The sequence below is a fragment of the Agelaius tricolor genome, unplaced genomic scaffold (genome assembly GCF_023055355.1).
Source record: "Agelaius tricolor isolate 1412-34295 unplaced genomic scaffold, bAgeTri1.0.p SCAF_14, whole genome shotgun sequence".
NCBI lineage: Eukaryota > Metazoa > Chordata > Aves > Passeriformes > Icteridae > Agelaius > Agelaius tricolor.
In genome coordinates this window covers 2,432,967-2,458,806 of record NW_027269274.1, presented here as the reverse complement: position 1 = coordinate 2,458,806, position 25,840 = coordinate 2,432,967, and the positions used below count along the sequence as shown (strand labels likewise).

General features: G+C 44.2%; 1 protein-coding gene across 4 annotated transcripts in view; it reads left to right on the top strand.

The window, feature by feature from the left end:
• Positions 1–2,984: 2,984 nt before the first annotated feature.
• Positions 2,985–25,840, top strand: part of LOC139595745 (contactin-6-like) — a 131,987-nt gene continuing 109,131 nt past the window's right edge. For all 4 annotated transcript variants that reach the window (XM_071439318.1, XM_071439316.1, XM_071439317.1 and 1 more), the window contains exon 1: positions 2,985–3,414. The gene's annotated coding sequence lies outside the window, so the exon portion shown is untranslated. The remainder of the gene's footprint in view (positions 3,415–25,840) is intronic.

The window sequence follows — 25,840 nt, the reverse complement described above, 5'->3', positions numbered from 1 at the left end:
CGACAAAACCCCACGAGCATCAGCCCAAGGCATCTCCAATTTCCAGCAGCAAACAGAGCACAAAGCGTCTCCCAGCCCGAGTTTGTGCGAGAGACACCTTGGCTGGGCTCCTGATTCCCTCCTGCCTCCCAGCCCTGCTCCTGTCTGCTTTAGAGACCACATCCCATCGCCCAGATATTTTTAGCCTGCACAAGGACGTCCTGCCCTTCATCCTGAGACTTTCCCTGAGGCAGGGAAACTTTTGTCACTCCAGAGGCACCTTCTGAGGTGCCTGGAGGCCCAGCCCAGGCTGCTGAGGTTGCCCCAGCTTGCAGGAGTTGTCTGCGCTCTGACACTGTCAAAACAAAGCTTAAAGAGCTTTTGTTGAAAAGTTTTGTTTGTCCATTTCTGACGGCTGGAAATGCAACAGTTTCAGTTGGTTTGATTTTTTTTTTATAATTAATGTTTGCTTTTGGTTTGTTTCTTAGGTTATTTTTTAATGTGATTGTCACAGACATATTTTATGAAAAATCCTTTCACTCGGATCTTTTCTCCTGGGAAGCTGGGAAGCCTCAGCTTCTCCATGTTTTGCTGCTTTGGAATGTGATTTGGAGAACTGTTCACCCAGCATGTGAAATTGTTTTTACTTGATGACCAATGACAGCCACCTCTGTCGAGACTCTGGTCAGTCACAAGATTTTATTATTGTTCCATTCCTTCTTTGCCAGCCTTCTGATGAAATCCTTTTTTCTCTATTCTTTTGGTATAGTTTTGATATTCTTTTAATATAATATACATAATAAAATAATAAATCAGCCTCCTGAAACATGGAGTCAAGATTCTCATCTCTTCCCTCGTCCTGGGACCCCTGTGAACACCACATGTGATTTTCTTTTTTTTCTGATAGAATATCACAATTCTTCAAAAGCAAAATCTTTGACAAAGAAATGCTGATCTCGATGAATTTTTGTTTTGACAAGGTACCAGGCAAAGCCACAAAATTTTGGTAACATGCAAATGTTTTATCCTGACCTCTAGGAAAAGACTGGCTTGATATTCAAGTTTATCACCACTTTCTGTGTCATTTCTCAAATATATGGGCAGAATCTTTATTAGGGTATAAGATAGTTCAGAAAAAATCTAAATCAGAACTTTACAAGTTCTAATAAAAAGAAAATTCAGATGTTCAGAAGTTCAAAATTCAGCCACAGAAGCGTTACAGTCTTTGTTGAATGAAAAAAAATGAGACCACAGAATGGTTTGGGTTGGGAGGGACCCTAAATCCCCTCCAGTGCCACCCCTGCCATGGCAGGGACACCTCCCACTGTCCCAGGCTGTGGAATGTCCCCCCCAGTGTCCAGCCTGGCCTTGGGCACTGCCAGGGACCCAGGGGCAGCCCCAGCTGCTCTGGCAATTCCATTTCAGGGCCTCCCCACCCTCCCAGCCAGGAATTCCCAATTCCCAATGTCCCATCCATCCCTGCCCTCTGGCACTGGGAGCCATTCCCTGTGTCCTGTCCCTCCAGGCCTTGTCCCCAGTCCCTCTCCAGCTCTCCTGGAGCCCCTTCAGGCCCTGCCAGGGGCTCTGAGCTCTCCCTGGAGCTTCCCCTCTCCAGCTCTCCCAGCCTGGCTCCACAGAAATCTTGAAGTGAACAATTCACTTTTTGGAGAAATATTTCTAAAATATATATATATATATTTTTTACACTGTTGGTTGGAAATTGAAAAGGTTTAACAGCATTAATTTCCTCAGCAACTGAAAAATTCTGTTCCCAATCTTGTTCGATAAGAAAGGCATAAGGAAATTCTTTTGTTTTGACATAGAAAAGGGAAAATTTTTAATAAACTTTTAAAATTGGCTTCAAGAAGCTTGGGCTAATCTGTTGCAAGCAACTTTTAGTCTATTTACTCTTGATACCACTTAGAAAAAGCCCCGTAATTATTTAGAAGAAAATTTTAATGAGGAAATACCTAAAATTCCATTTTAAATTTTATTCCTAATTAAAGATGGAGCTGCTAATTATAATGCCTATCTCCTTTAGAAGGTGCTGCAAGGCTTAATTAATTGTCAGTAAAGCTCATTTGAGAAGCTCACAGGAAGAAAGTGCAAAATTGTTTATGTTAATCAGGGGGAGAGCTCTGGCTGGGGCTGGCAGGGGCTGCTGGGCACCTGTGGGCACATTCCAGGGGCTCCGTGTCCTGCTGTCCCCATTCCCCAGCCCAAAGAGCAGAGCAACACAGCTGAGGTGCTCCCAATGCCATCAGAGAAGGTTCCAGGAGAGCTGGAGAGGGGCTTGGGACAGGGCATGGAGGGACAGGACCCAGGGAATGGCTTCCAGTGCCAGAGGGCAGGGATGGATGGGAGATTGGGAATTGGGAATTCCTGGCTGGGGTGGAATTCCCAGAGCAGCTGGCAGTGCCTGGGATCTGCTGGAAGTGTGTGGGATCTGGAATTGCAGAGCACCTGGAATTCCCTGGATCCCTGGCAGTGCCCGAGGCCAGGTTGGGCTTGGAAAATCCTGAGATGGTGGAAGGTGTCCCTGCCCACGCTCACTGGATGGGCTTTAAGGTCCTTCCATTCTGGAACTCGGTGATAAATTCAAGTAACTTTTCTCACTAAGGGAAGGGGACTCCCCTGCCTGGCTCTGCCTTTTCTCTGCTGAAGCAGTCCCAAGGGGGAAAATGGAAATCCAAGAAGGTTTGAAGTTCAATCAGAATTTATGTCTGTGCTTCTTTCGACAAGCAAGTCTCCCCTCGCTTTTTAAATTTAAATGTGTTCAATATGTGACATGGGAAGGGGCAGTTGAGTGTTTGCAGAGGTCACTCAGGGCCGGGATGGGATTCAGTGACAGCTCCCACCCCACAAGCGGAGTCTGACAGCGTTCAGGACCCGCTTGTGGGGGCCAGGACCAAACAAAACTATTCCCACTCCTGTTCCAAACCTAAGCCCAGTGCAGTGACCCAGTTTTTGAGGAGAGAGGTTTGTGATTACCTGACAGGAGCTCATATTTGTATGAGAGGAACAGCAAGAGCACATTTAATCTTTCATGCTCCGCTCTGACAGCTGCGCTTTCGCTCGCTCAGCTTTCCTGAAGGATGAGCCAGGCAGAGCTGATTTTTATACATCCCCAATTTCCAGACAGGGCTGTGCACAAACCGCAGGAGCTGTTTGTCTGATTGAGGCACTAATTGTGTGGGCTCTGGCTGGAGCGGCGTGGGGAAGGCAGCGCGTTTCACGCTCGGCACCGGGGAAGAGCCACGCAACGCTGCGCGGATAAAAGGCTCGTGGTCCCAGCTGGGAAAACAGTTCCATCATCTCCCAGCTGCACAGAGCTTCCACACGGCTCCGTTCTGCCTCGCTGAGCACCCTGCCTTGCTCAGAGCTCCAAAGAGTCCTGCAGGAGGCTGTGGAGACCCCGAGCCACGTCCCTGCTCTGTAAGTACAGGAGCGCGCCGGCTGCCGCGGTGTGGATGGGGCTGGGTTTTTATCCTTCCTCGCTCCTTTTCATTTGCATAAGGGGGAGAGAAGGGGGAAAACTGGCTGCTTTATTTCTCCTGCGTGCCTGGAAATGGCTGATGCTGCAAACGGGCGCGTTCTGGGCAGGAAAGGAGGTGTGGGATGGATTTGTATGCGAGTGAGGGCGAGGCGAGCAGAGCCCAGACTGTGCTGGCCACAGGCACCACAGGTGCATCACTGAGGCTCTCACAGCTCCCTGCTGCAGTGAAACGGGCACACAGAGCATGACAGTGCTAATTCTGGCACTTCCAGATGACTTTCTGCAGCAGATGAAAAGCTGGAGTGGGTAATGAGAGCCTAACCTCATTTCTGCCGGCTGCAGGTGGAAAAGCAATAAATATAAATCTGCAGGGGAATGTAGGTAAGTCCTAAAAGGAAAGTTTTTTTTCCCTGTTGCTCATTTGAATCATCAGAGGAAAATATAAGGCAAGTTCAGAGCCTGTGCTGAACTTCGGGTCTGCACCCAAGGACCTGCAGGAGCGTTAGTTTGGGTATTGTTATTTATTTACACTGCATGACACAGCTTTAAAGGATGCGATACTTTATCAAAAGTTTGGGAAGTCTGTGCTTCCAGAAGCAAGTGCCTGACTAGAAGTTTCTGTTGAATCAGACATTCCCATGGTGCTTTTGGGGTGAATCCTTGGCTTCAGAGGGTTGTTGCACAGGGAGAGGGTCTCCTCCAGCAGCTTCTGCAGGAGCAGGATGCTCCAAGCTGACAATTTCCTGCAGCACTTATGGAGCTGAATGATCAAGCAAGATGCAAACACTCTGCAAGTAAGAGTTACTTGTCCTTTTATCAGCACTGCAACCCTTTGCAGATAAATATTGTGAGTCAAAATCCAAATATTTACTCCTTGAAGCAGCATTTCCACCTCCCCTTTTGTTTTTCTCCCCCAAGCAGAGGAGACTTGTGACTTCCACACAAAGTCCTGAAAGTTCTGAGGATTTTTCAGTGTGTGCCACTAAACCCTGCAGTGTTTGTAATTCCAGGCACCACAAATCCCCACAAATAACCCATCTCCATCAGCCAGCTTTGCCTGTGGTGCTCCAGAGGCACTGTGTCAGTGTTTCACATTCCACAAGTCTCTGCTTCGTGGGTTTTATGACACTAAAAAGTCCCAAATCAGTACCTCCATGAAGTCAGCAACAACCATAGATCACACTTTATCGCGGAAAAAAAGAAAAATAAAACCCCCCAATGTTTGCAGCTGTGGGTTTCAGATGCTGGTGAGGTACTGCTGGCCATGGATTACAAGTTTTACCTTCCATGCTGAGGATAAAATTATAAATTATCCATAACAACCTAAGTGCTTTAAATCAAGCAGGAGCCATGTCTCTTCTCCTTTGCTTCCAGCTTTATGGCCACTATTAAAAAGGTTTGTGGTGCATAATAAGCTACCCTAAAATTAATTTCTTGCCATTGGAGCAAGTATTTCCTTCACAGAACAAGGTGCCAGTGTGCCCAAGGGGCCTTGAAACACAAAGCTGGGTGGCTCAAAGCACTGTTTGTGTTTGAACCGAGAATTTTCATTAGAAGATATGTTGTGAGTATGTGGGGATGGATCAGCTCTATGAAACAGCATCAAATTTGTATTTTCCTCCCCAAAACTGCATGTTACAGTATTCCTTCTGTTAAAAACTGAGTTTATTGCAGAAGATTGCCACAGATTGGCCTCTGCTCACCTTCCTCAGGGACAAAAAGACACAAAAACCATCTTAATGGTGCCCTGCTTGTCCCCAGCCTCTCACCCTATTTCTGCAGCAGGGGAGGCTCTTGCAGAGGAGGAAAACCAGCAAGTCTGGCCCAAAAAAAAATCATTTATTCCTTCTTCCCAAGGGCTGAATTCAGGCTGGCCATAACTCTGTGCTTGGGGAAATTTGTAACTTCGTCTGTCTCCAGGAGAAGTGGAGACACAAAGAAATTCAGGCACAGTTTTACAGCTACAACTCCCTGCCTGGCAAAAACCATCCCTGGGACACACAAAAAACCCCAGGCACAGCAGAATTTAGGTGATTGGGTGACCCTGTTTGCAGCCAAAAACGATCAGGCTCCACAAGACTCTTATTTACACAAAGGCTTTCCACAAGTGCAGAATATTCAAGGAAAAAAATCAACACCTTAAAAAGAGAACAAAGCATCTTCAAGTGCCCTAATCACAGTAAACAACCCCAACCAAAATAGATCTGGGCACTGTGCTTAACAATTCCCCATCTTTTGGAGGAATAAAAAACCACACAAGTGTGAGACAGAGCATCAGAGCTATGGCAACCCTACCTGGAGCTAGGAAAGTGCTAAACACACCAGGTCAGCACAGAGCAACGAGCCAGCAAGACATTTCTGCACAAGAATCCCTCATGGGGACTCAAACTGCTCGGTTTCAGAGGCTGGGGGAGAAGCAGTGAGGAAAAACTGGGATTTTTCTGTACCTATGTGCTCTCAGCTCTGTCTCCTCTCCTCCAAGGAGCTCCTGGTGCAGGAGCTCCAGCTGTGGCTTTTCCTGCTGGGTGAGGAGCAGCTGCTCAGCACTTCCTGCTGCTTTTATTCTTGAGGGCACAGGGGCTTCTTCCCAAAATGTTTGGGGAAAATGATTGATCTGTCTTAATGCCCTTCCTGAAGGGGCTCCAGGAGAGCTGGAGAGGGCCTGGGGACGAGGGATGGAGGGAATGGCACAGGGAATGGCTCCCACTGGGAAAAGATTAGGTTTAGATGGGATATTGGGCAGGAATTGTTCCCTGTTGGGGTGGGAAGGGGCTGGGATGGAATCCCAGAGCAGCTGTGGCTGCCCCTGGATCCCTGGCAGTGCCCAAGGCCAGGCTGGACACTGGGGCTGGGAGCACCTGGGACAGTGGGAGGTGTCCCTGCCATGGCAGGGTGGGATGGGATGAGCTTTAAGGTCCCTTCCAACCCAAGAAATTTCATTAGATCTCATCTCTTCATTAATTTTGGGGGTGTTTGTGTTCTGGGTTTCCTGTAAGAGTTCCAACTGCAGAGTGCTGAGGGGAACACAGAGAGAGGGATGGGGAGGAAGGAGCTGGGGAGAAGAAGAACAATTTCCCTCACTTACACCCTCAGATGTATTTTTAGCCTATGAAGACCAGAAGGAAAGGACCAAGTGAGTCAGAAAGGCAGTTTGTTTTATTAAAATTCCTGACAGCGTCTGCTGTAATGCTCTTGTTAAAGGAGATGGAAAACATCAGAATGATGAGAGAAGCTGTGTTCTGTCCTTGCTCTTGGCACAACATAATAATATGGAAAGGAGTGGAATTGGTTTCCCAGGAACTGGTTTTATTGGCTATATCCAAACATGAATGACCCAGGCACACAAAAACCCTCCCTGGGGTTCTGATCCAGCTCCCACCAGAGGCAGCTCAAACAAATAAAAACATTCTGCCTACTTTTCCCACTAAAAATCCTTCCTTCTCTTCAGCACACCCTGATGTGATCACCAATAAGATCCATTTTTTTAATGAGATTCTTCATAAAAAATATAAATGCTTTATATTTAGTAATGAATTCAGCTCTCCCATGGCTGCAACCAAAGCATGAGGATCCCAAATCCCTCTTTGTGGGGGTGCCTGCAAGGAATCTTTTATTAAAATTAAAATCTTTTATTAAAATTCTCTTATTAAACTTATAAACTTATCTCTTATTGAATGGGGAGAGACTGTCTGGAAAACAAGGATCCTCTGCTGCAGAAAGGAGTGTAAATACCGAATGTGTACCTGATTTTAATTCCCATCCCTGTGATTCACACTGGGAATGTAGAACCAGGCTGGGATAAAGTTCTGCACCAAGTTTCTCACTGAAATGAATGAATTTTCAGACATTCAGTGATTATTTCTGCTTCAAACACACCTTTCCCACTGCCTGGTCTGTTGTGGGGTCAGGACAGCAGGAATGGATCACAGAATGCTTGGCACTGTTCCTGAATCCCTGATGCTCTTCAGCCATTCAAATCCATTTCTCCCAGACGCTCCCTCAGCCACTTTGGTGTGTGCAGAACACGAGTGGTGCCTTTGGTGAGAGCAATGGGGATTAAAAGCACAGAAGTTTCTGCAACTTCATCTCTTCCAGCAGTTTCTGATAATCCTACCATGAAATTACAAAAGCAGCGGGACCAGAGCAAACCTCCCTGGAAATTGTACTCCCTCCATTTGGAAAGGAAGCCAGATAAGGTGGAGATTTTTATCAGCTAAATGAGAGAGCTGTGTCACATGGGCTACCTCGTGTCCCACCCCTCAGCTGAAAACCCTCAGTCAGGACAGAATTTGGGCTGGTGAGCACTGGATCTGTGAATCCCTGCCTTTCCCAGCGTGTTGCAGCTTCCAAGGAGCTTGTCCTGGAGCCAAGGAAAGGAAAACAAACCCAAAATTCTGCACAGAGCCACACTGGGCACCCACACCGCGACCTCCATCCAGCAGAGCCGCTGGTTCTCCCTCGTGCCTCAGTTTCCCTCCTCTGATCCATCAGCTGGCAGCCACTGTTCCAGTGCCCCTGATGCTTTAAAGGGGGACAACCCTGGAGCTGTTTTACCCTGGTTTACCCCTGGCACTGGCATTGTCCCTGGCACTGCACACCCAGACTCTCCTCACACTGACCTGTTCTGCTCATTTCCCTCCTTTCCCCACGGATGGGGTTGTTTTCCTTTGGTTGGTAATAGCAGGGAAGCTCTGCAGGCCCCAGAGAGGGAATTTCTCTCCCAGAAATTGTTTTGTCTGCTGGTTTAGAGGGAGCACTTGGGCTGCACAGCGGGTTAGAGGTTTTACCCCTGTTAAAGTCACTTAAACTGCCACCTTTCCCTCAGCACTGATATCATTAGTGGTGACACATTGCTGCAGCCTCTCCACAGAGGTCACCCAGCCCTTTCTGGAGCTATCACACAAAGCTAAAAGCCATAAATATTATCTTTAACCCTCTCCTTTCAGTGCTACAGCACAACTGCTGGAGGTACGGGTCTAATTTCTTCCCTGAACACACCAAATCCATCAGTTAGGTTTGTATTTTCTGTCCTGGCTCAATTTTCCCACCCCAAAATCAAAAAAAAAAACAAAAAAACAAACCAATATTTGGTATAAAACTCTAATGCCTGGGCAGCTGCATTCCCATCTGTCTGTGAGGGCAGAGCCACAGGGGAAAGGCTTGTCAGAGGGATCTTACAAGAGAAATCTGTGTTTCAGTTTTTCATGAATTCCTTTGCAAAACCTGGGCTTAAAGGTGTCCCTGCCCATGGAAGGGGGTTGGGACAAGACTATGGTCTTTTCCAATTCAAAGTGTTCTGTGATCCTCTGAAAAACTTCACATAAAAAGAAACAGGCTCCTTTTTCTAAAAAAAATGAGAGAATTCCTGTAGAGCTGAGTGTGCTCCAAATATTCGTTGTTGCTTTTTAAGTACCAAGCAGATTTTGAGCAGGATAAAGTCAGGCTAAAGTCTGTGCAAAAATTGCCAGGAAAATCACCTGTGCCAGGCTGGAGGTGTGGTGAAGAAGAGTGAGGAGGTGGAGCCCCCATCCCTGGAGGTGAGGAAGGGTCAGGAGATGCAGCCCCCATCCCTGGAGGTGGGGAAGGGTGAGGAGATGCAGCCCCCATCCCTGGAGGTGAGGAAGAGTCAGGAGATGCAGCCCCCATCCCTGGAGGTGAGGAAGGCTGAGGAGGTGGAGCCCCCATCCCTGGAGGTGAGGAAGGGTCAGGAAATGCAGCCCCCATCCCTGGAGGTGGGGAAGGGTGAGGAGGTGGAGCCCCCATCCCTGGAGGTGAGGAAGGCTGAGGAGGTGGAGCCCCCATCCCTGGAGGTGAGGAAGGGTCAGGAGATGCAGCCCCCATCCCTGGAGGTGTCCCAGGAAGGGCTGGAGGTGGAGCTCAGAGCTCTGGGCTGGGGACAAGGTGGGGATTGGGCACTGGCTGATCTCAGAAGGATTTTCCAGGCTCAGAATCCCAGGATTCTGTGAAATGCCCTTGCTCAGGTGGGGCTCCCTGGGGCTGAGTCCAGCTCCTGCTCAGGTCTCACACAGCCCTTCCTGTTCCTGTGTGCTGAGCACAGAGCTGCATGTTTAATACACCATTTGGCCACTTTTCCATATTTTTTCCTGCTTGTTAATAGGATTACCCACCCCCTGTGCTGCTGCCATGCCCCAAACACGGTGCCAGGGCTGCTCCATCCCCCTCTCCATCCAGGTCTGACTCCATCTGAGCCATCACCTCAGCTCTCACTCAGCTGCCTGGAGCAAAGGAGAATCCTGGCTTATGAACCTGCTCACAATTGCTGCAGTTCCAGCCAGGAATAAACTGTTCTTAACCTAAATACTCCTCTGAGGACACTGAGCTCGGGGGAAGAAGCATAACTGTGCTGTATCTGGTACAGGCAGGGATAAGTGAGCCTGGACACGCTGGATAAGTTGGGAAAGCAGCTGGAAAGAGAGGGGAGGGAAAGGAGAGCAGTGGTGAGCACAGCTGAACAATAATGGCCACTTTAGAATGTAGTAAATGCAATGTTTCCAAATAAAACACAGGCTGTTGGAGCTACAAAGAATGAAAAGGCTGCCAAAGTGGAAGGTTTGTCCAAAGGCAGCCCAAAAAATACCTCAAGGAGAAGGGAAAGTCCAAAGTGTGAAAAGCCCTTCCACAGTGAGAGTGAGGCTGTGGTTGGGAGCAGCAGCCATGGAATAATTGATATGGCAAATTAAGGAGTAATAAAAATGATAGAGCAAAGTGGGCAAAGCTCAGTGGAAGAAGAGCTGGTGTGGAATTAAATTTACAGGAAAAAGATTTTTTTCACTTTAATGCAAAATGGCCACTAAGGTGAGCCAGGATCTACCACTGAATCTCAGGGAAATCCTGGTGACAAGAGACTTCAGAGGCATTTTGGGATGCTCTGGGGAAAGCTGTGGGGAGTGCTGTTTGGAATTCCTCTGTACTTGAGGTATTTCAGCATTAATTGCACAGCTTTACTCAGAGATTACTCATTTTCAACTTAGTCTTACTGAAGGTGTTGAATAATGGATGATATTAAACTTTGGGTTTGGGATTCAAGGAATTGATTTGGAAGACATAGGTGAGACAGCCCCAAAATCAAATTTCTGTCAAAAATTAGCAGAATGAAAGTTACATTTGAAGTGCAAGAACTGAGAAGAAAAGCACCTTTCTCCCTGATTCAGGCAAAATAAAAATGACTAAGCCTGTCACGATTTTACCTCTTTGTCTGGCTGACTTTCTCAGCAAGATTGATTCCAAATCCAGCTAAGCCCTGAAAGGAATTAGCAGGAAACTGCTTTGTTGGAGGATGCTGAGGGCGTGGGTTGAGCAGCCAGGGAAGCAGCAGCAATACCCAAAAATAAAAGCCCAGCCCTGACCAACCAGGGGGCCCTGTTGGGCTCGCTGGAGTGTGAGTAAACCATAAAACCTCTCACTGAAACCCACAGAGGCAAAAGCAACGCTTTGAGGGAACAGAAAAAGCAGGTGAGGAAGCGTTTGTGAGGCCATGAAATCAGAGAATGCAGAATGGGAGGGATTTAGGGAGCATCCAGGGCCAGCCCTGCACAGCCCAAGGTGCCAGAGATGCCTCCAGGAAGGTGTCCCTGCACCACCAGAGCTTTGGGTTAAACTCCTGCTTTCCTCTAAAGCCCAGCCTAACTCTGCACTCTGTCAGAACCCAGGACATTCCTCTGGCTGCCCTGGAGGACTCAGGACCCTGGCAGGGAGCTCAGAGCCCTTGGCATGGAGTCAAAACCAACTGCGCCTTCCATTTTAGCCCTTGGAAAAAACAATTACCAACCTTCTATGAGGATTCACAAGCCAGGAAAGTTTAAGTAGAATGATAGTTAGTTTGTTATGAGATAGAAAAGGAGAATTTTGAGTTTTTAGAATGGGGGTTGAGAAGCCAGGATGGAGGGATTTGGGTGTGCCTTGTCCTTCTTCCTTCTTCTTCTTGGCCTCCATCTTCTGGGTGATGGTGGCACTTTTTAGAGTAGAAAATTGTGGGATCTCAGCACATCGTTCCCGATGTCCAGAGATGCCAGGAGAACCCTTGGGGGTCTCGGAAATCCTGGAATGTTGCCAAGAGTGTTTGGTGGCTTGATTTTGATCCATCCACAGAAGTAACGAGTTTGAGGACAAGAGAATCACTTTAGAGTAAAAGGTGTAAAAGAGACACATTTAGAGGGTGAAAATATAAACTTTAAGGTTTTTGGTACAGGGGGGTTATGGAGACAAGATGGAGGGATCAGGGCGTGTCTCGTCCTTCTTCTTTCTTCTTCTTGTCCTCCATCTCCTGTGATGGTGTTGGCACTTGGGGATTGGTTTATGGTGAAGGTGCACTTGCTAACATGGGTGAAAAGCATTGGGAAATAAAGGTAAATATTGTATACGTAGGTTTCAGTATAAAAAGACATGACCGCCCCGTGGGTGGTCAGAGAGTGCCTGTGACTGCCTGCAGATCAGACCTCTGTTGGGCAGACAGAAAAATTCTGTAGATAAGAAATAATAAACAACCTGAAGACCGAAAAGCTGAAGAGTCCAGACTCGTCCTTTGCATCGCGTGCCACCCAAGAACCACCCTGCCCGTGTCGGGGCACAGACAGACAGCCGAACCCGACAGAAAATCACTGTCTAACATAGGTGATAGGTATTGGAAAATTATTGTAAATAATCTACATGTAGTTTTTAGTATAAAAAGATGACACTGCCCTGAGGTGGTCAGTGTGCCACAGACTGACCTGCTGGACAGACCTCAGCAGGTCAGGGAGAGGATGTTATAGATAACAGCAAATAAACAACCCTGAGAACCAGAACAGGAGAATCCTGACTCCTTCCTCAGCTGCCAGGTTGGGAACAGAGAGTCTCAGACACACCTTGGGGTCATCCTGACCACAGAGACTCCGAGGCACTTCCAGCCCAGGCTGGGCTTGGAACGAGCAGGAGGAGCTGATCTCTTCTGAGCCATGCACAGGGCAGGGGCAGGGGATCTCCAGGCTGTTCCCAGGAATTCACATTCTGCAGAGGTGTTTCACTGTTAAAGAAAAACCCTAATGGATGTTTCTGTTCTGCTTTTATTTCAGTGTTTTGGAGGAGCAGTAATGCTTTGGGTAAAATTCAAATCAATGCAAACTTCATAAGCCAATAAAATTTTATAGATGGTTATCCAATATGTAATTTGTTACACAATTTCTCTGTGGCTTCTGTTTATTGAGACATAAAGACTTTGCTTTTTTTAAGGCAGGTTTTATGTGAGGAGGGCATAGGAAGGAATAACCTTTCATACCTATTGTGCCAAAAAACTAAATTACTCTTAACCCAAACCATTAATCTTGTGGTGGCAGCCTAATGAGACCAAAGGAAACAGAAACAAACTGCCTGGAATCTTCTTGAAGGGACAACTTTTATTTCCACCAAGCCTGTGGCTGCCCAGGTGGCCACATGGATGTCACAGTTGATAATATCAGATAATATCATAAAAAGTAATCCAGGAAAATGATGAGGGTATAAAGCTTGAGACAGGATGAGTGTAGAAGAGATGTTCAGGTGTAGCTGCACACTCTGTTTATTTCCTATTATATTCAGCAGGAATTTCCTGCTGGATGTGAGTAATGGAGGGAAGGGAAGGAAGTCTGAGCAGCAGCCTGGGGGCTGCTCAAAGAGAGATCAGCTTGGCTTTGGTGATTGGGATCAGGAGGGCTGGGAAGGCTCTCAGGAAGAACGATCCCCACCCCAGTGAGGAAATTCACTGCAGTGCCTGGTGCTTATGACTAAGATGTTCTTTCTCTAATACAACTTTTCTCTCTGCAATATCCTTTGGCCTGTACACAACATCATTTTTCCCAGTGCAATTTCAAAGCAAAGGAGGAAAACTCGGGAGCAAATGCGACCTTTCTTTTTTATGTTTTATTTTTTGGAGCCAAACACACAAACATAAAAGGAGCTTTTACTCAGTAGGTCCTGCTTGAAGTATGAGTGCACTGACCTGGAGATACACACAGAGTAAAAGCCAATTTGAGGCTGTCTCATAAGTTAAGTGAAGCTCCAATCTCGGGGAATCTGATCTAAATCTTGCTGAAATCAGTGGGATGTGTTTCCCTTTCCCCGGGCTGGACCAGCCCTTGCATGCTGCTTATTATCTCCATTAATTCCTGGGTGATTTCCCCTCCACACAGTGCAGTTGTGGCTGTGGGATTTGCCTGGGTAAAGGAATTGAAGTATGTGGTGATGAACTTTTTTTTGGTTTGCCTATAAAAGAAAGAAAATCTAAAGATGGTGGTATTGTGATGAAGGAAGGAAGGATGAATTTGACTCCATGTTCTCAGAAGGCAAATTTATTATTTTATGATACTATATTATATTAAAGAATACTAAACTATAGTAAAGAATACAGAAAGGTACAGACAGAAGGATAAAAAGAAAATAATGAAAGCTTGTGACTCTTTCCAGAGTTCCCACACAGCTTGGCCCTGATTGGCCAAAGAGTGAAAATAACCCACAGCAGAACCCAATGAAACAATCCCCAAACACATTCCACATGTGAGCACAACACAGGAGAAGCAAATGAGATAATATTTGTTTTTATTTTTCTCTGAGGCTTCTCAGTTTCCCAGGAGAAAAATCCTGGGCAAAGAAATTTTTCAGAAAGTGTGAATGCCACAGAGTGGATCCCTTCAGACCCCAAACTTGCTATTTCCCTTAAAGGATGACAGATTTTTGTGAGAGGGGCAGACCAAGAGAGGAATAGACACAATCTGTGTGTTGCTCTTAGCACAGCAGTGGTGAAAAAAAAATGGATTTGTGTCATTATGAGGCAACACCATTGTTTTATGTGCCATGGGAAAAAGAGAAATAGTCCATTATTTAGATCAGCACCAGTAAATGGATGTTTTTGAGACTGCAAAGCAGGGCCATATCCTTCTTATCATCTCCATTCAATCTCCTAAACTCTTGCTGAACCTGTAACAGAGGCTGGGCTGCGAGAGGGAGCGAGCCAAGGCTGGGAGTGACACAGAGTGACACCAGCAGCAGTTATTAGAGGAATTTATGAGCACAATCAGACACGAGCATGACAAGAAGTTGGGGAAGAGCTGCAGTATCCAGGAAACAATCTGCATTATTAAGAGCAGAACTCCAGGGAAGGTGTGATGAGCTTGACAAAGTGCAGACACTTCACTTCGGGATCCTCCTCAGTCTCTCCCTCTAAACCAGAAACACTTTAAAGCCCATTAGAGACCAAACTCTATTTGGGGATTTTACCACAGCAGCTCCAAGGAAATGTGTAGAAACTCGATGATGGAGCAGATTGCAGGGATGTGAGCTGGAAATGAGGCTTTTGCAGTGTTTTTCCTGCAGCTGGTGGGATGGGTTTGGTAGCCCTGGGGAAGCAGCAGGTTGGGGTTGGCCAAGGCTCCAGAGGTGGCTCTGAACTGGTGTCAGTGCTGGTGTGAAACTGGTCTGAACCTCTCTGAAATGGGGCATAACCAGCACAGCTTCCTGAGAGCTCAAAAAACAGATTTGGAGATGAAACTTTATTGTTAAATATTTTAGATCCTCATCCCAGAGGTTGCATCTCTCCCAGAGAGGAAGGAGGGATGTGACATGGGGGTTTCACTGTTCAGGTTTACCAATCAAACTATAAATCAAAGGATTTTCTTTTCCCTTTTAATATGTAGCCCAAATTCAGCAAAACACCTAAATCCATCTTTTTCAGCTGATATGAGAGTGATCCTACAGCAAAGAATGCACCTGAAAATTTGTTAATTAGCAATTTCTGCTATGGAGTAGCCATTCCACAAAGCTGGCATTAGACAGACCCTGAAGCAGGGAGCTTAAATTCCAAACACCCCTTAAATTCAATGTTTTCCTTGAACAAATCCTTATTTTTCTCTGGAATATTAGCAGTATTAAATCACCAGCCTCCAGTTTTGAAGGCAATTTATCTTGGGCACCTTTAAAAAGGAAGGGGAAATTTGGGATGTAGAACTGTTTTGTTTTTATCCATGTGGAAAATGAAAGTGTGACTCCTTGATAATGAATGCACTCATGGATTTCTTGGGACAGAACATTTTTTTTCTTGTTCTAAATGTGGTGGTTTGGACTTAAAACAAAGGACAACCTTTGTAAGAGTTTTGGTGGAATCATGTGCTTTAGTAGAGATTCCAAAAGGCTTTTGATAAAGGATAAAGGAATGATAAGAGAATGAGGAAAGATCCCCTTTGCAGTGGAAAGACAGATTCTGATATTCTTCAATTCTGCTGAACCAACAACTGTAGGAGTTTACAACAAACAGTTTGATGCAGGAATGAAACCAGAGAAATTTCACTTCTTGTGCCACCACAATGACACAAAATGGATTAAGGGTGCAGGAACTGCTTGGGAAGAACAGGACATAAAAGTGGAAAGGAAAATACACAGCAGGGGATGAGAAGGGAGGGAGAAACAGCTAAACATGGAATTTTCACCAGTTCCCTTTAATTGGCACAATAACATCATTCAGACCGTCAGGATTTTTCCCTCTGGAGATTTCTCTGCTTAATTTTGAGTTTTCCCTGCACTTTTCCTGGGTGCTCAGGACCGTGGTGGTGAGGGAATAATGGGAATGATTCCCCAGCACCCACTTAAGCAGGAAAATCGTTTGCATCAGGACTTTGCCAAGCAAGGGCTGCTCAGAAGGGCCTGGGCTGAGACAGCAGTGCTTAATTCACTTTTTCTTTTCTGTGTTAGAACAGATCATTTGGCATTGGCTCCTCTCAATTATTCTCTGTGATTCCAGCAACATATTTTGGTGCATAAAGAGAGTGGAAATGAAAGCACTGAATAGAAGGGGATGAATGAGGCTCCTTGGAGAGCTGATGTTAAAAGGCAACAGGTGAAAATCCTGTTAGATTGCAGTGTCCAGTTTAATGGATGAGGAAACAAAGCAGAAATGAAAAGGAAGTTCTGCCTCTGGAAAAAAAAAATGCACTGCCAGGAGAAATCTCTTGCTAAATATTTATATCCAGTGCTGGCCTTTCACAGCCCTTCACGTTTTTGAATTTTAGAATAGATTTATTTTAAATAACTGCATACATAAATAAGTGCATCCTAAATATACCTCTCTGTGTATTAGGAGACTCTAAGTAAAATTATTATTCTTATCATAAACCAGATAAATTTAAAGAGTTCTTCTTCCAAATAGATTTGGTCCTGGTTGCCAGCTGGTACAAATTTGTATTTTTCCATGAAGGTCAAGGTTTTCCTGCTCTCACCCTGGAGCAGCCAACCCTGTTTACCTGTTAAAAACCCAGAACTCCTGCAGAATAGCAAGTTCAAGTTCTTTAGTGCACCCAGGAAGGGAAAACTTTCCTAAATCTTGATTACTATTCCAGCTAACATTTTGCTTTCCTAACCTGTTCTGGGTTTGTAGGAATTGTCTGCTGCATATCCAGCAGATGCAAATGCACCAACCCCTGCGTGTGTGACTTGTTTGGAGTGCAGGGCAATTATCCAGGAATAAAATCAATTTCCAACAAATCATCTGCCATGTGCAAAGCAGGCCTCTAATAGTAATTAAAGTCATAAAATGGATTAATGTTTCTCTCTATCTCTTCCTTTTACCCACTGGTAAAAACAGCTCATACATGAGTTCTAGGAAAGAGCATGAACTGCAGAAGGAATTAATTAATGAGCAACAAATAATCACAAATCAATTCATTTTAGGCCTAGGATTACATCATGAATTTCAAACAACTTGACGCAGTTGATAATGTGAAATGACTTTGGAGTGACTTTGAGGGAATTTAGATGTTCATATGGAACTTGTAACAAAAATAAAAACATGTTTAATGTATAAAAAGGAAAAAATACATAAGTCTTGTTTTATATACACCAAGACACTCTCTGTAATAAAATGAATCTCTGAAGTTGTACCTCTATTTAGCTCACATTGGCATGTTCTTCTCCAATACACTCAAATTCACAGCTTATAATCAAGTTTTCTTCTCAAATTGCCAATTTAAATACAAAAGAAAAAGTATATAAGTTATTCCCTGACTTGAAACACAACCATCTTCTCAAAATCTAAACAGTGGTTAATGTTAAAGTTGCTAAAGAAGGACATGGCTATTTATATTTGTTAAACCCTAATAACTCAATAATTTTAATGGAGAACAGTGGAATTTCTGTTCACTCTGGGCAGGGAAGCTTTCCTGTTGGATTGAGTCTTTTTCTGACCCAGAGATGGGGCAACTGAGAAGTGTTTTAAAAACTTTTATTCCATTTTCAGTCTCATGTGAAGGGTGAGACAATACAGATGTTATAATTCACAATCAAAAACCAACTATTTCTTCATTTCAATACACTATAAATGTTCCTTGGCCTATCAGCTTTAGCCACACCATGCTGTAGATGCCTTAAAGCCAATCACCTAAAATCAGCCCTTGTGGGTCCTATTGCAATGCATCTTTCATTGTTCTATTTCCCCAAAGTACCTAGAGATGTTTGCAAAGCTCTACAAATCCATTTCCAGCACTTTCCCAGTTTCCAGTCCTTGTCCTTCCTCCTGCCTGGCGTGGCTGGTGTGGAGCAGCACCCAAAGGGCGTCCCCTTCACCCACCCAGTGCCTGGGCATCCCTCTGGGATCACCCAAACCCTTCTGGATTTTCCATGGGAGATCCTTCAGGAGCTCCAGTTTGGTGTTGTTTAAAGGACTTCCTCCTCTTCCTCCTCTTCCTCCTCTTCCTCCACTTCCTCCTCTTCCTCCTCTTCCTCCTCCCCTTCTGCATTCCACCAGCACCCAGCTCTGGAGCTCCAGCAGAGGAGGGAAATCATTTGTATTCCTCTTCCCATCTCCAGATCATCTTCAAACCTGTCTAGACATTAAAGCAATCTGTTTGCTGCACTGATTATTCCACTTGGCTGTGTCCCCTCTCTTAAAATACATAGATTGTGCTGAATTAAGTCCAATTTCATCCAGAAACCAACCGATTATTTTCTTCCTTTTCCTCATTATCCAAGAGATTCTAAATGATAGCAATAAACAGCAGCAGCATCACCAAGGAGGAAGGGGATGGGAAGGATCCTCATTTCACACTGAATCATTACTTGTTAAACAATAAGCCTTGAAATTAACTTTCCCTCCTGACACCCCTGCATGCACAAATGCAAATAAAATGATTACAGCCTTCATCTTGGGCAAAAAATAATGCTCATGGATGGTTCAGCTAATCTTAAAGTCACCCTGGAATTGCAGCCCTGCTTGCTCCTATTTATATTGTTAGAATTCCACCTGATCATGGTTTAAATCCATGGTCACCCAGGTCAGCCCAGATCTAGTCCTGGCCACTTTATTTATGGCTGCACTGCAGTATGTGGCTATTAAAAAAACCAAATATTTCCTGACAGCTCTCGGGGGAAATCTACAGTTCATAATTTCCTTTCATGGTACTATTAATACTTCCTGACAGGCTGAAAGCCAGTTGTTAATAATCTGGAAGATTTCCAGGTCCTTGTCTAAAATTAGCTTCAGTTTCTTCACTTCTATTTTTTTTTTTTTTTTTTTTTTTTTTTTTTTTTTTTTTTTTTTTTTTGGCAAATCTTAACCCTGATCCAGAAATTTCTGAGGCAGGAGTGGCAGGTGGATGCCCTGGTCCCCTTTGTCCAAGCCTTGAACCTCCTGGATCAAAAGAGCTTTTCTCCAACTCCAAAACTCCAGGGATGTTTTGCTCAACTCCACCTCCCCTTTGGGAAGAAAGTTTGGTGGATTGGTGAATTCTTTGTGTCCAGTGGAGAAAGAAATTGCCTTTTTGGTTTTTTTAAGGTGTTGTGAAGGCCACCAGCTGGAGGACCAGATGTGTAAGAAGTGCAGCAGCAAAAATAATAAATACTAAAGATACTGTTTATTTGAAAGGAGAGCCTCATAAAGATATCACAATGCCTTTAATATTGATTTTAATGAAAAGATCTGGGATATTGAATGTGAAGAAGCAAAAGATTAAACTGCCAACACCTAATAAGAGACTTTAGGGCGGCACAAATGAAAGCATTGCTGGGATATCAGGCTCAGAGAGAAACAACTGCTGAATGAGATCTTGAAAGAGATGAAGTCCTCAAAATATCATTGTAAAAGTTTATCAACAATTCCTTTATTAACCTCCATATCTCTGAAGAAACTTGCACACTGTCTTTTGATGATATTTTCATTTTGATCCTCTTTTTACTGAAGAAATGGGAATTTTGCTGCTGACTTCAGTCAAAACAGAATCAATTTTTTAAATCATTATTACACTGATAATACTTGGAAGGAGGTTTTCTTAAGCTTTCACTCATAGATATGAAGTAGATATTAAACTTTTCACCTGGGAAGAACAATGTGTGCTCTTCATTCCCAGTGCTTGGTGCCATCAAGATCTGCAGCTTTAGTGTTTGTGAACAAGTTAAAAGAAAAGTAATAATTGTTCAAAAGTGATATTATCAGATTTGGTAAATTTAACACTTTCAGATCTCTTCAAAAACTTCATTTCATAGTGTATTGTATTGAAAACTGATCCACACTTGCATTTCAGCCAGGCCTTGGAAGCATTTTTATCAGACTTTTTCCATCTCAATGTTTGCTCAGTAATTGCTGCAGACTGTATCAAATGATTGGGAGAGAATCTTCTTCTTGTTGGAAATGATCTTCATGATGAAAACTTCTAAATTCTAATTCACATGGAAAATGCTCTCTCCTGTAGTTCCCACAAATCTCTGAGGGCTGAACTGATGCTTTCATCCCACCAACACTTCCAGGACAGATTTCACTCAGCTGTTGGAGGTGCATTCCCACTTATTTAGGGATTAAAATGAGAGCAGCACTGTTTTAGCCAAGAAATGAGCAATCAGCCCTTTCAGGCTGATTACTGGCATTGCATAGTGTATAAATGTTTAAAAAAGGGTGTCAAAATACAGCTCCAAATGTGGTTGTGTGAGAAAACTGCACCTGGGTTCAGCACAAGGGCTGGGATTGGGTTATTCTCCATTATATTCATTATCACTTAAGCACTTTGCTGTTGAAAGACTTTTTAATGCTGATTTGTCAACAGCACAGCCCACTGGGGTTTCTACCTTTCATCTTTGTAGTTGGGTTAAGTACAGCAAATTCTCTCACTGGCTCTTGCCTGTGCAGACAGGGTTATTTACAGCTGGGAATGCCCACAAAATGTTTGGCCACTGCACTGAAGCAGTGCAGATACTCATGAAAGAATGGATGAATGAAAGAATGGCACTCCCTGAGACCTTTCCAGCAGTTCCAGTGGGATCCTGAAGCACTTGGACACGTTCTGCAGGGCACTGATGGCCGAGGAGTTTCTCTTTTTCAGCATCCTGCTTTAAGCTCCCTAATGGTTGCTGTAAAAATAAGAACACAGGGGAAAAAAAAAATCAAAATAATTTTAAAGATATTTAAATCCTGCTGTGTCTTGTACTTGACTGTTAAAGAACATGTGAATCCTGACAAGGATGTTTAGAATCATGGAATGGGTTGGGTTGGAAAGGACCTTAAAGCCCATCCAGTGCCACCCCTGCCATGGGCAGGGACAGCTTCTGATGCCCTGTGCAGGCTGCCCTAGAGCAGAGGCTGGGCAGAGCTCCAGAATAAAGCAGGGATTCATTCAAAGCATCTCCTCCATGGATCCACCTTGGGCAGCACAAGAGCCCAGCCAGGGCTGCACCCAAGATGAACCAAAATGGCCCCAAAATGAACCCAAGATGAACCAAAATGGCCACAAAATGAACCCAAGATGGACCCAAAATGGCCACAAAATGAACCCAAGATGAACCAAAATGGCCCCAAAATGCACGGCCGGGCACGGGCTCTGTCCCTGGGATCAGTTCTGCTCCATTTGCACCTTGCAGTTCATTGTCCCATTCCAGCTTTAGCCCCTGCAGTCCCATCCTTGTTTTTCTCTCTCCAGCCCACGGGGTTTGTGCTCCTGGGCTGAGATTTGGATCATTTGTCCTTGGTGCCCAGCTGGAGCAGGAATTGTTTTGTGTCCCTGCTCTGTGCACAGAGCTCACCATGGCCTGATGTGAAGCTCAGACCCACACACTAAAGCAGCACAGAATGTGAAAATAGAAAAGCTCAAACCTGAGGCATCACTTCCACTATTCCAGGCTGCTCCAAGCTCCATCCAACCTGGCCTTGGGCACTTCCAGGGATGTGGATCCACAAAGTCCCCATGTCAGGACCATCTCAATGCTGCTGAATCCATCTGGGAGAGTGAGTGAGGCCTCATCAGACACCAGAGCAAAGTCCATCCCATTTCTCCTCAAATGTCCTAATGTGGGGAGTTTAAGGCACCAAAAGGCTCTGTAGTGTCCCACCATGTAGGATCTCAATGTCGCCTGAAACACAACGAGCTGTTTGCTCAGAGTTAGGAAAATGTTTTGAAAACACAAGATTTAAACCCTCCCCGAAGGCTTTATGCACTGAATTTGAATTGCAAATGAGCCCCAATATTTTCAGTTTCCCTCGGAAAAGTAAGCAATAGCAGTCAGGAGTGAAAACCAAATGCAAACCCAAGTCCTTTTGTGAGAGAGGAAAAACAGGAGCGATCGGTATCGGAAACCTTTGTTAAATAGCACGGGGTGCTTCTCTCCCTCAAAATATGGTTCAATAATTCTAAATAAGCATGAGAACTCCAACAGCATACGTAAATCTTGCTGGAGCCTGGCAAACTGGTCGCTTCTGCTCCTGCTCTGGTAGCTGCAAGTGTTTGCTATTCACTCTGCTATGGATATCTGGAAAATAGTTTGAGTGCAGAAAGCGCCTCAGGGATAAAAAGTTTGAAAAGAAAAATGTAGCTGTATATCATTGGCATTCATGAGAAAATTCACATTAGATGCCTTGGAATCAGGTGCTCAGGAGACAATAGAGAGATCAGGAGCAATGGTGTGCCAGGAATGCAAGCCTGCCTGGGACAGACTTATTTCCTGGCACATGAGGAATACAAAAGTGTGGAAGGCCAAATTCAAAGGATAATAGAGATGTGTGGAAGCTGGTGGGAGGGAAAGCTGAGGCTGCAGAATAAAAGGGCTGTGCATGCACTCTCTGGATTAGAGCCTTTCTCTCCACATTTCCATTCCTTTCTTCTGCCCTACAGATCTCATCCTATAGGTGGTTACACCAATAAACCTGGAGTGAAGCTCCCCCACCAGCACCACTGTGGCATTTGGCTCCAAATCCCTGTTGTTATACTTTTTATTTTTTTTTTTTCCCCCACCAGGTCAAAAAGTTGCTCTTTCTGCAAACAAAGCTACATTTTGCCATGGGTAAAAATGTCAATTTGCTGGAATTTAGCTGAGAGCAAAATCTCATCATTCCCAGGGCCTGACAGGTTTTACCCCAGTTCAATGTCACATCACCACCTGAACCAACTTTTACTTGCAGAAAACTTAACAGAAAATTGTGGCAGAAGAGGGAAATGGGACCCATTTTCATGAAAATTCAGATGACACCAGAAAAGCAGTTTTGTCTTTTGTCACAGATTTGGTCTTGTAAATATTTTGTTACTCAAAAAATAAATGGTTGTAGAAATTAAAGGTCTTGAAAACCAAAGCCTCAGCACCAGGTTGGGCTCAGTAAAGAACAAGACATTAGCAGTTAAATTAATGTGTTAAATATATGTCAGATTCTTTTAATTAATAAATGAATCCACAGCCTGTTCCCTACTAAATTCCAAGGAAAAGAGCAGTACAACTGCAACCTCCAGCCACACAACAAGCCAGCCTTTCCCTCCGTGTGCTAAGGGCCAAGTCAACACTCAAATCCCATTTTTGACTGAACTTTTCAATATCCCAGATGTCCAGGAGGGAATGTTTCATTTTTGTGAACTTCCTTTCCAATATTACCCAGAGTGTCTGCAAGGAGGAGCAGGTGCAGCTCAGCCCATCCACACAGAGCCATTGCTGACCTGGGAATTTTATCCTCCTTTTCCCATTTATTCACCTCCTGGATATCCCTGTGAGTCCCACACATTTGGATGTCCCAGGAGCAAATATCTCTCCTTCCTCTCACATCAGAGATGAAAATGACAGGTATAAAGTGTCTGAGGACTGAGTTCTTTCCTATGGACTTGTTTTCTCTAATGGGAAAACAACAAAAAATGATGTTGCCTCCTTCTGTAACAAACATATTTGTATAAATTACATCCTGCTGACAAATGGACACACAATCAGGATTTTGAGGGGGAAATGTAATGTTTCCCCCATGATCATATTTAACATATTTTGTTTTCCATCCATCTCTCTGCTCAAACCATGGCATAACAATTAGAATAAGTGATAGCAGCACATCCAGGAAACAAAGGGTATGATGGCAGAATTTATCTTGTTACATTTCTTGATTTAACGCCAGTCTGGGATTTCTAGTCTGAACCAGACTTTTCTTATGCTATAAATATTTCAGTTTTTTCATTTATTCTTGATTTAGTTTGACAGTAAATAATCCCATGGAAGCAGCTGTTGGAAAGATGTTGTAAAAAATATTAAGTGCCTGCTCGCCAGTTCAGTCCTTGTCTATGTCAAAGGGAAGGGAATAAAACAGTTGGGTAACTTAAAGGAAATATTTGTGTGTGTGTGTGTGTGTGTGTGTATTTACAGTAATGCCCCATAATTTGCAGTCCTAGGAGCAGAAGAATTACAGTTCTGAGGATTGATCAATTCCTTCTATGAATACAAAGAGTTTGGGTTGTGTGTTCTGGATTTTGGCAGCTGCAGGTTCTTGTTTCAGGGTTCCAAAAACTCATCCAGAACCCATCCAGAGGAGAACAGAAAGCAGGGATGGTTTCAAAAGGATATTTCCTTGCAAAAAAAAAGGGATCTGTCCTCTTGGAAAAGGCAGAGTCTGGCCAGTTATTTGGCTTTTATTGGTTATTTTTTGCTTGGAATATTTTTTGTTTGGAATATCAGGAAGCATGTGAGTAACTCTGGAGGGTCTAAGTCCATTCCCAATTTTCTTTGGTAACTCTTGCACCTTTAGAAGGGATTTCTGCACTAAAATAAATCACACACACACAATGTGGAAGGAGCAGAAACTGGATATATTTGAGAGATCTTGAGGAAAAGGGTTTGGGTGGGACCAGCACTGGGAGGTGCTCCCTGTCCAAGAGAACAACCACAGAAAAATCCCCAGCACAGGAGGGGAATCCAGACTGAAAAGCCAAGGAAAACACGTGGGAATGTGCAGAATTCGAGGCAATAACTTGAGAAAAAGGGGATAAATTGCAGACAAACGCTGGTCGTTATCTGCTAACAGCCAGCTTGGCACCCACCAGGATATTTGTCAGCAAATGGGAAATTTGAGCCTCCTCACCCTGGGGTGCTGCTCTACACAGGCCCTGGGTGCTTGGGGAATCTTCTCCCTCCTGCAGGGAAAAAATCTAAACCTGGGACAGGTAAAGTCACAAAATTAATACAGGAGGAATGGGATGACATCTAAGTAATTAATTAAAATCCTAACTTTTTAACATTTTTTGATCTGAAGGGATTCATTCTGTTCATGAAGGACGAGAGAAAACAAATTTAAAGAGGGTATTTTTATTTTTTTTTTTGTCTCAGATATCACAGATATGTACACGAGCTTCAAGACAAACATTGACAAGCAGGAGAGAGGGTGTGAAATAAATATGATGTGATTGAATAAGGGAAAGCACCAGGTTTCCCACTGAAGCAGAAACAATCAATGCCTACCTTCAGTATCACCAGGTGGTTTAAAGGAGGGGTTGGAGTGGAACCTGGACTGAAGGCAAGTGTTGTAAAACAGCACCCAAAAGTATTAAAAAAGGAAGGAAATATTGATTGAGGCTGTTTAGGTGCAGTTGCTGCCCCTTTGGGCAGGGTTGATATATAAAGGTACGACCCAGCTCATCCTTCTCTGTTTCTACTTCGACAGAATTAGAATTTAATACTTTTTAATCCTTTTCCTTTCAAACACTTATAAATTTTGCAAATGTTCTTCAGTAGATCACAGCTGTGTGTGAAGTAGGACATCGTGAAAAGCTAAAAGAAACTCTGGGGTTTTTCCATCCTCTTTTGCCAAAATTTAGAAGCTTGTCAAGTTTTGATCATTCCTCAGGATTTTACGTGTCTCCCTTGAGACCACCTGCATTTGTATAGTTGAAGTTTATAGAAAATATTAACAAAATTAAGTCCCTTAGAAAAGTGGGATGGCTTCCAGAAGATTTGGATTTCTTAATTTTCTAAAAAACATCTCTCTCACTCCTATGAGCAATAAGTTCCAGGGCAACCCTGGATGAGATCTTTTCACGCTGCTGTGAAAAATGAGACAAGTGAGAAGAGAATATGGATCCATAAGTGTGCCTCATAATTGTAATTTCTCAGTGGAAAATTTTCAGCACTTAA